The following is a 10,487-nucleotide window of genomic DNA, read 5'->3' on the forward strand; positions in this document are numbered from 1 at the left end:
GAAATAAGTGATTCCCTCATATGGTGAGTCTGGTTACATAAAAACCACTGAGAATTAGGTTAGGTCAAGTCATCCCCCCAAAAAGGTTAGGTTTATATGTTTCTCGAGTGTTTTGTATTCACTTGGTCATGATGTTTGTCTTAAAATGCTTGTTTCTCTCACCCACCCAAAACCCTGGTTCCCAACATGATCCCCTATCTTGTTGGGGGTAAAAGAAGGAGATAACTATAAAAAAAAAAAATGCAATTTCCGACGATAAAAAAAAAACGTGTTATTGACTTTCTAACAGTTGTGTGAACTACTATAAATTTACCCCATCAATATCAATATTTTTTACAAAGTTGAGTGCAGCCTCCAGCAAATGTTTCTGAGCCTCATCATCACTATTTCTGAGCCTCATCATCACTATGTATTGACTGAAGTATTTTTCATGTACTTTACTTAGAGAAAAGAGCTCTAGAAACATTTAAATACTCAGTTTGCAACACATCTACCATGTGCTTAGTTTTGTACAGTCGGGGTCAAAAGTTTGCTCCCTCCCAAAATGAAGCAACATCGACCCCAAACGAGATACAGCAGTTAGGGTAAATCAGTAGAGAGACTCATTTCCGTGACTCGGTTTCACTGCAGGAATCGAACTTTTGTCAGCGACTGTACATAAAATTTTCGTGAACATCAGCGTAACCTTAGTGGGTATGAAGAACAGACCCAACTTAACAACCTACCTAACTTTACTCGGTAAATTTGCATGGTCACACCGTTCTCTGTTAGAAAGTCAAAAATATTTTTCTAGTGTATTTGTGTGTGTTTAGACCGAATATGACCTTCATTTTTGGCGGAAATTAGCTGGGGTTTTTTTAGCCATTTTTTTTTTCCGTTGGACGTTTTCCGAAAAAAAATCATGGCAAAACACACCAAAAAACACTAGAAAACCAAAAACCAAACCTAACCTAACTCACCATATAATGTAATCTCCTATTTCTTACCTTATTGGCCTGGTTCTTGTTCGTCGTTGGATTCTGATATTCTTACACAACGCCACATATGTTGGTCTTTGCGATATTTACATTTAGTCTTGCTCTTAGGACACTTTACTGATTTGGGAAGAACATCGTGGGATTCCCACGGTGGGAACGAAAGAATGTGATAGTTTCTTCGTTTTTTTCCCCCAAAACTCGCAATGAATTCCATATAATTGAAGTTACACCCATTGCACGCTTCCATGGTGGGAACTGATTTTGATTTTCGAAATATGAGCCCAAAAATAATACTCGAATTTGATTGGTCCAAAAATACCGCGAATTAAACCCAAAATCATTTTAATTAGTTTCAAAATAAAAAACGCTTTTGATTGGCCGCATGACGTGTACGAGAACGCATGCGCATAATGATTTATGAAGGAGACGCGAGAGAGACAGAGACGCAGTGTTGGGAGGGAGGCAGACGATAATGGTGGGAGGTTAATGGAAGAAAATAGAGAAAATTTTGGAGAAGCTATCTCCGATATTATACATTTCCGCTGGTAATGTAATAGATGAAAATTATGTTATAATTAAACGTCTTATTCGAATATGATAATAGATTAGTGGTAGGAATGATCGGTGTGTAAACGCAATAATACCTATGAAAAACAGGAAGTTGAGTAAAGGGTATTCTATTATATACAGTGATTCTTGGGCTGCATATAAAAAATTATGTGATCATGGTTACGAACAGCACATGATTAATCACTCTGAAAATTTTATAGATCCAGCCCAGCCAGATACACACACATAAACAATTGAGAGGGTTTGGCGTGACTTAAAGGAGTGATTAAAAGGCCTGGTATCCGGAAACACTTCCTGAAGCAATACATAGCAAGATATATATTCATTCATGATTCTTCTGGTAATGTCCTTCATAAATTCTTGCAAGAAGCTGCCCGCCTATAACCCCGTTAAGTGAGAATCAACGTCAACAATCAGGCCAATAGGGTAAGAAATAGGTGATTCCATCATATGGTGAGTCAGTTAGGTTAAGTTTGGTTTGGTTTTTGTTTTTCTAGTGTTTTTTTTTTGTATTTTTTAGTCGCTTAGCCACTTTTTTTTCTCGGAAAACGTCAAACGAAAAAATGGCAAAAAACCCGGCTAATTTCCGCCAAAAAACGATGGTCATAATCGGTCTAAACTCACACACACACACTAGAAAAATATATTTTTTACTTGCTAAAAAATGCAAATTTACCCTTTCATATTCACTAAGTTTCGTTTATTTTAGAAATAATTTTGTTAACACATTGGCACAAACAACAACGGTGTCGACTATAAAAACCGAGAAAATCCAGAGTTTTTAAAATCGTTTTCGATGAATTTCGGCCGTGGAATAGTCAGCCATTGGCCATGACTAATCCACGGCCGAAATTCATAGAAAAATATTAAAAAAAAACTCTGGATTTTCACTGTTTTTTATAGTGGACACCGTTGTTGTTTGTGCCAATGTATTAAAAATGTTTATTTCTAAAATAAACTTAACTCACCCTTAGAGGGTATGAAACACAGCCTTAACCAACCTAGCCCAACAAACCTAACCTACATTCCTTAAGCTCCCTTCCTTTAAATCATCTCTTAAAAAATATCTGTTGTCAAAGTATTAATATTTCTTGTAACACTTACTATATTTACAGTAACTGCTTTTATTGTACCATCAAAACCGTTTTATCGGAAATTATCATGTAAATAAATTAGTAATTACCATTGCAATGAACACAATTGCCAACTAGACATAATCCTGACAGCTCTGTCCTCTTGTTCAACCTTATTACTGTACAACCCAGGTTGTACTGCTCCCCCATTATACTTATGTTTTTCAATGCCACTGTAATATATATATATATATATATATATATATATATATATATATATATATATATATATATATATATATCATGTAGATCACACGAAAAATTTTGATAATACACGAAAAGGAAAACATTGGAGCACCGTTGTTTCTTTTCGTGTGATATATATATATATATATATATATATATATATATATATATATATATATATATATATAATAATAATAATAATAATAATAATAATAATAATAATAATAATAATAATAATTAATAAATAAATAAATAAAATAAATAAATATTGAAGTGATAACCGTGGTAACATTATGAGATGTCTTATCACCACCATGCTATTGTACTATTCCAGATGTTACTAAATGTTACATAATACTTCCTTGAGATAAATGTATAGTATATATCAGGTGCCTCAAAGAGAGCTCAGGTTCTCAACTGGCTCAGCCATGTTAATATTGTTATTATTATCCACTCTGTATCTGTGTTCTTCTGGCTAAATAAACTTTCAATTCAATTCAAGCTGATGACCCCCCCCCCTTCAGCTTATTCTCGTGATGACTAAACACTAATACTACCTTGGGGGGGGGGGGGTGTAGGTTATCTGAGGTGAAAACTAAGTTGGTGTGGCTAATCTTCTTGTGTTATTTCTCGTTAAAAATTAGCGATAGTTTAGAATTAATCCCGATATGTTGAAGTGACTAATGTAAAGTAAACATGTACCAAATCTTTAAAGAGTATATTCTCCATGTCTTGTTCTCGTGTGTTGAGTTATACACATCTAAGGGAAAATTCACAGCTGAACTCTCCATTTGCTCTCACTACATTCATGTTTGTGTGTGTGTGTGTGTGTGTTGCTCCATGACATTTAATGAATGACTCACGACTTTTGAGTAACTTATTATTTTGGACGAGGATGCGTCTGGCTCCTGTAGACAAACCTTGGTTAACTTCACGACACTTTCAAAACATTCAGTTAAAACAAGTTATTTATATAAATTATGAGTTACTTCCCACCAAGAATGCTCACCAATGATAAGAAAGTGTTTATAGGACATGAGACAGTTTCAAGGTTAGCGGTAATATAGTTTATGGTAACAAATGGCATCTTACCAGGAGCACCCACCAACAGAACCATCACATAGGCTCTCAGGCTGCTAATACGTGTGCAGACATCTGAGGTGAAGGTCGATAAGTACGCGTCAGGACGATACAAGGTATTTAAGAAGTAACTATAGCAGGTGTGAAGTGAACCCCGTGGAAATACAGCAGTGCTTGGATTCTAGTTAATGAGTTGATACGGACTACAGGATATAACTAACGGTAAGCACAGTTGTACAGTGGAAAGTGAAGGGTAAACTTGACCATGCCTTGAGCCTTGATATAGAAAACGTATGTAAACAAGCGTGTAAGGGGAAACTATTGGTATGTGGAGTAAATTTTATAATGAAGTCACCATATTTCACCCCTTATCATCTTACTAGCCTTTCGGGGGGTTAGTCTGTTCTCTTTTACTTTGTTATGAACTTTATAATTCAGTGTTAGTACAGCAGGAAACCTGCCATGTTGGTAGTGTTCCTTAATCCTCTTCGCCACTGATCGGTTTGTTAGCTTCTTGGACGGTTTATCACTTTTACCTACTTTACCTTTATCCAAGGCAAATTTTTGCTTTAGGACATGAGTCCCCAGGGATTGACCAATGTTTTTCCCAGTGTGATTTTGGTGTGTTTTAAACGAATCTGACCTTCATTTTGGGCGGAAATTGCTCGTTTTCGCCCTCCCCTCCCCCATCAATAATGGGGGAGAGCCTGGGAAATCGTTTTTTTTTTTGGTGGGGGAGAAAATGAAAACGAGTCATGTGACCTAACCCAAGGTAGGTAGATAACAGGTAGCCTCACTCCCATTGGGTCTAAGCTAATGAAAATAAAAATGTAATTTTTATTTACGTATTTTTGAAGGCTTATGATGGTATTAAAAGTTGTACAATAAATGTATGGAATGGAGATTTTTTGTTTTATTTTAATTGGAGCCACTGATTAAATATATAAAATAAATATAAATATCTTACTTGCGACCTCTGGATTTCATCCAATGTCGCTGATTGGCTAGCGATGACATCACCTGTTAAGTTCCGCCCACTTAGTTAGAGAAATGATCTATACAGATAATAATACCACAATATTACAAACACCTGAAGTGGCAAAAGGGGCGTGGCTTAGCGATCTCGAGAGTAGAGTTGCCAATTAGTGAATTCCTATGGGCCTGCGTGAGGCTACCTGTTATCTACCACCTTGGGTCAATGAGGTTACCCCGGCTCAGTGTTCCCACAAGTTCAGATGAAGAATTCCCTAGACTAAGGTTGAAAATTCCCTAGATTGGATCAAAATTCCCCAAATTCATATATATATATATATATATATATATATATATATATATATATATATATATATATATATATATATATATATATATATATATCTTATATATAGGAAACAGAGTACCTTAGTTGTCTTTTATTCAAGACATCTTCAGTTGCCTCTGAAGATGTCTTGAATAAAGACGAAAGCTAAGGTGCTCCGTTGTTTCCCTTTTCCCGTGTGATTTTATCAAGATTTATCTTATCCACGTTTTCATTGTGGATCTACATGAAATATATATATATATATATATATATATATATATATATATATATATATATATATATATATATATATATATATATATATATATATATATATATCGATTTAAAATGAAAGTTTTATTGTAGTTTTTAATATTTTTGTGGTTTTATTGTTTTATCATTATTATTTAATATTTGGTCAATATATTTGTGGCAGAAACAAAATATAATTGTTTTGTTTTTTCTGACAAGAGTAAACACTCCATTAACATTTCGAGTATTTACCGGTACTTAATCTAAGGTATAGAATCCATCAAAACATAAATGTATACCAAATTAACTACTTAGTAAAAAAAAGTAATTTTGATTCCAACACTTTATTTAGAGTTTATGATATTTTATGAGTTACGACTTGAGTGTATCAACAATGATTTGATGAGCTTCTGAATCAGAAGCATTGCTCTTGACATTTCGCTCAAGCTTCAGCAGTTTTGGATGATCGTACAAATTCAGTTGATCAGCAGGTATCCCAAGTGATGCCAATCCTTCCTTTCCATGTAGTAGCCCCACAATACTTTCTCTCTTCATGCTTTCAGGAAAGATGTTGACTCAGAGACCTGGTAATGGTATTATATAAACCAAACACACTCAAATTCCCTAATTATTCCCCAAAATATTCAAAATTCCCCAGAAATTCCCCCAAAAGCCCATTTCCCTAGATTTGTCCCCAGATGTGTCCAGATTCCCAATCTGGGGACACATTCTCCAGAAGTGGGAACGCTGCCCAGGCTACTTCCTTTGAAAACAAATAAATGTCAGTGGTCGAAACAAATTCGCGTGAAGATATTAATACCTCATTGGTCACGACCAGGGCTGACGGTATTTCCGACTCTTGTTTACCGAACACGCTGATTGGTTCAACTGCTCGCGTTATGATTGGTTGCGAGAACATGACGTAATATTACGATCTTCTATAATAGAATGTGTGGTGAGGGGTTGTAGTGGATTCCTCCCCTTCAAACGCTGTTTGTCGCTGAGTAGCCGACCCTGCGAATTCCCCAGTGTATGCCTCGTGGTCTAGGTCAACCAGCGCCACCTTACATGACGGAGGTCAACTATTAAGCCACGCCTACCTCCGCTATACAAGACCTGACCTCGTGGTGACCTACCTCTCTTTCTACCTACAGCCAGTCTTCAAGTAACACCACCTCCTCCGCTCCTGCCTGGCGGCCCTCGCTCCCGCAGGCGAGCATGGCGACCCACAAGCTGGTACTCCTCTGAGCACCCTCACCAACCAGCTCTCTCTACTCAACGCTTGTAACCATGCTGCCTTCCCAGCACCAAGCTGCATTGTACATCCAATACAACATGTATACAGAGAGCACATTGTGAGTTTCCTTTCTCCATCCCATCCTGAGTATGAACTAAATAACCCGTATCCCACAAATGGTGACCCCCGGAGATTCGCACTCACACAGGATGGAGGAGAAACCGATCACTCTCCCAGTCTTCAAGCAACATGGAAGACTGGCTTATTCACACAGAGGCAGCTCTCATCGGCTCTACAGCTACTGTCTCTACACCGCAGGTTAGACACCCTAGAGCAGCTCTGCTACTCTAAGCAGACACCAGCTCCTCTTCCTGCCCCAAGCACCACGTCCTACCGACCCCAGCAGACGCATCTGAGGACTCTGTACCTGCCGAGAGGGAAGCACAGCATTCATTGCCCCCACACACCGTTTTTTTCCCTCAGGCACTCCCTGCTACTGTCCTGCACCCTGCTGCCGTCGTGGACCCTGCTGCTGTTGTAGAACCTGCTCCTATCATAGACCCTCCTCCTGACGTCGCCCCTGACCCAGTCATCCCAGCCAGTGACCATGAGGACGCTGCCCCTGCAGCTACAGGAGCGGAACATTCATCGCCCCCACACACCCTTTTTCTCCCTCTCTACTCCCACAGATCTCGTGTGTCTAGACAGTTGTCTCCCCTAGCGGCCGGCTCATCCACGCCCTCGCCGTTCTGCCTCACATGTGCCATGCACCGCCCGTTCTGCCTCACATGTGCCATGCAACCCTGCAGACAACAAGTCTCCTACACCGCCTGGAGGGAAGGGGGAGTATTGTAGTGGATTCCTCTCCTTCAAACGCTGTTTGTCGCTGAGTAGCCGACCCTGCGAATTCCCCAGTGTATGCCTCGTGGTCTCGGTCAACCAGCGCCGCCTTACATGACGGAGGTCAACTATTAAGCCACGCCTACCTCCGCTATATAAGACCTGACCTCGTGGTGACCTACCTCTCTTTCTACCTACAGCCAGTCTTCAAGTAACACCACCTCCTCCGCTCCTGCCTGGCGGCCCTCGCTCCCGCAGGCGAGCATGGCGACCCACAAGCTGGTCCTCTGAGCACCCTCACCAACCAGCTCTCTCTACTCAACGCTTGTAACCATGCTGCCTTCCCAGCACCAAGCTGCATTGTACATCCACTACAACATGTATACAGAGAGCACATTGTGAGTTTCCTTTCTCCATCCCATCCTGAGTATGAACCAACATCCTGTACCCCACAGGGTAACGAAGATCCCAGATACAGTAATTATATTAGAATAGTCCTCATAATAGTCCTCATTTAGTTTTATAAATTTCTGAATAATAAACACTGCATTATACACCATTCAGAGTGTTTATATGAGATCACATTAGATTTGTATTTTATCAATTGTAATTTGTATTACTTTTCGATAATACTGAATAAAAGAAACCCAAAACATTCCAACAATTATATTTTGACAATACATAAAAAAATACAAATATTTAAACGTTTAGAAGCATAACTAAGCACAAGAAATATATACATGACCTTATTTTACGCATTGTAACATGGCTTGAGTTGTGACTCGGCAGAATATAGTTCTGCTAAAGTATCGCTAGTAAAATGTAGGTAAGGAAATTAAATACATCTGCAATTTATTTCTGTGTATTCTATATGGTGTTTTAGCCATGGAAAAGCGTATTTCCTAAAGTCGGTAATTTACCGAGAGTCGGAGCAGTGACGTCACGGCTTACGGACTACGTTATCAATTTACCGATTAGCAGACGAATTACCGGATTTGAACCAATCAGCGTGTTCGATAAACAAGAGTCGGAAATTCCGACAGTCGTGACTCACGACTGGATTACGTCAGTCAACATTGTGCATGCGTGATGCACCGATAACATCTCACAGACGAAGACTGAAAACTATTAAAATCAATTAAATTAAATAACGTCGCTATTATCAATTTCCGCCATGTATATATGTGATTCAAAATGCTCAGAAAAGGGATATCTAAATGTTTCAGTAGTTTATAACTTTGGGGGCGCTATATCCGAAAGTAAAATAATACCTTATCCTCTTCACCACTGATTGGCTCGTTAGCCGCTTGGGTGATCGGTTACACACTGTTGGCAAGTACTGGGCATGCACTGGCTCCTGAATGTATCTGAACCTGCTCCAGTGCTTATCCAGTCTGGTTTTGAAAGACCTCACACTCGGTGCCGTTACCACACTCTGGCAGGTTGTTCCATGAATTCACAACTCTCCGAAAAAGTTACCCCTCACAGTTTTCTGGACTTGAGGCTTCTTTAACCTTGAGGTATGTCCCCTTGTGGGGCGAGCGTCTCTGTTACGCACTGTTGGCAAGTACTTGTCATGTCCTGGCTCTCTGTTACGCACTGTTGGCAAGTACTGGTCATGTACTGGCCAGGGCCGGATTCAGGAGTGGGCAAAGTGGGCAGCTGACCAGGGGCCTCCACAATCTGGGGGCCTCCACATATTACAATATTTTATTTATTTGTTTATTCAAATTTCTCAATGTTCTAATTTCCTCATATGGGTTCAAAATTCTCCAAAGAAGTGTTCAAATTTCAAAATTTTCCCGGGGGGCTTACAGCGCCCCCCGGAACTCCCGGATGTTTAGGCTCGCTTCACTCGCCACCCCACCCTCTTGGGTAGTTACAATAAGGGAGGGCCTCCACAAAGAGGCTGCCCATGGGCCTCCACAGGTCCAAATCCGGCACTGGTACTGGCACTGTTGCGCACTGTTGGCAAGTTTCTGGTCATGTACTGTATGCGTGCCTGGACGAAGCAGGACTCCAACCATGACATGTGTGAGATACGCGCATTTCCTACTTGATCTTATTCAATTGGAAATCGTCATATATAAATCTGTATGGGTTCAACTTATACTAACCAGAACAACAAACGGAAAGGACCTCACGTTACATTAAAACATAATTGTTGATATGTTATTGTATCAAGGTCTAGCAAAACATAATAAAAATGTTCATGCCTCTTCACACCGAGTGGCAATTTTCACACAATTATTTGGGGGTGATAACTGATGTGTGTGTGATAAGAGTACTTGAGAGAGTGGTATTGTGTGAGGCAGGCAGGGTGTGTAAACTGATAATAATATACTAAAATCATCATGAAAGTTCATATTTGGTTCAGCGTGCGTGTAGACACCACAGGTTTACTTAGACAATGCAGGTATACAAATGGCACATAGGCAATGGAGATATACAAACAATGTACATAGATAATATAGATATATAAACAATATTTAAAAAAAATAAGTCTAAACAAGTGTATCTCAAGAAAACCTAACCTAACTCAAGTGTCAGTAGAATCGTCATAAGTTAATTATTGTGAACTAATATTGTACAGTACTCGCTGACATTAATAATAAAAGAAATGTTTCGCTTTTAGAATATGAATAGAGGTAAATATGACGTGGTTGTTGGACTCACGTAGATAATGGTTAGGAGTCACATGGATAATGGTTGTTGAGAGTCACGTGGATAATGGTTGTTGGGAGTTACGTGGGTAATGGTTGTTGGGAGTCACGTGGATAATGGTTGTTGGGAGTTACGTGGATAATGGTTGTTGGGAGTCACGTGGATAATGGTTGTTGGGAGTCACGTGGATAATGGTTGTTGGGAGTCACGTGGGTAATGGTTGTTGGGAGTTACGTGGATAATGGTCG

At 39.3% G+C, this 10,487-nt stretch overlaps 1 protein-coding gene across 2 annotated transcripts in view; it reads left to right on the forward strand.

Moving 5' to 3' along the window:
- Positions 1 to 3,975: 3,975 nt before the first annotated feature.
- LOC121859058 (major facilitator superfamily domain-containing protein 6-like) overlaps positions 3,976 to 10,487 on the forward strand; it is a 56,303-nt gene continuing 49,791 nt past the window's right edge. The window contains exon 1 of one of the 2 annotated variants that reach the window (XM_042355717.1): positions 3,976 to 4,062. The gene's annotated coding sequence lies outside the window, so the exon portion shown is untranslated. Of the gene's footprint in view, positions 4,169 to 10,487 lie in introns of both variants that reach the window. The other variant, XM_042355716.1, reaches the window with a different exon arrangement.

Source organism: Homarus americanus, unplaced genomic scaffold (assembly GCF_018991925.1).
Source record: "Homarus americanus isolate GMGI-L3 unplaced genomic scaffold, GMGI_Hamer_2.0 scaffold39882, whole genome shotgun sequence".
Taxonomy (NCBI): Eukaryota; Metazoa; Arthropoda; class Malacostraca; order Decapoda; family Nephropidae; genus Homarus; species Homarus americanus.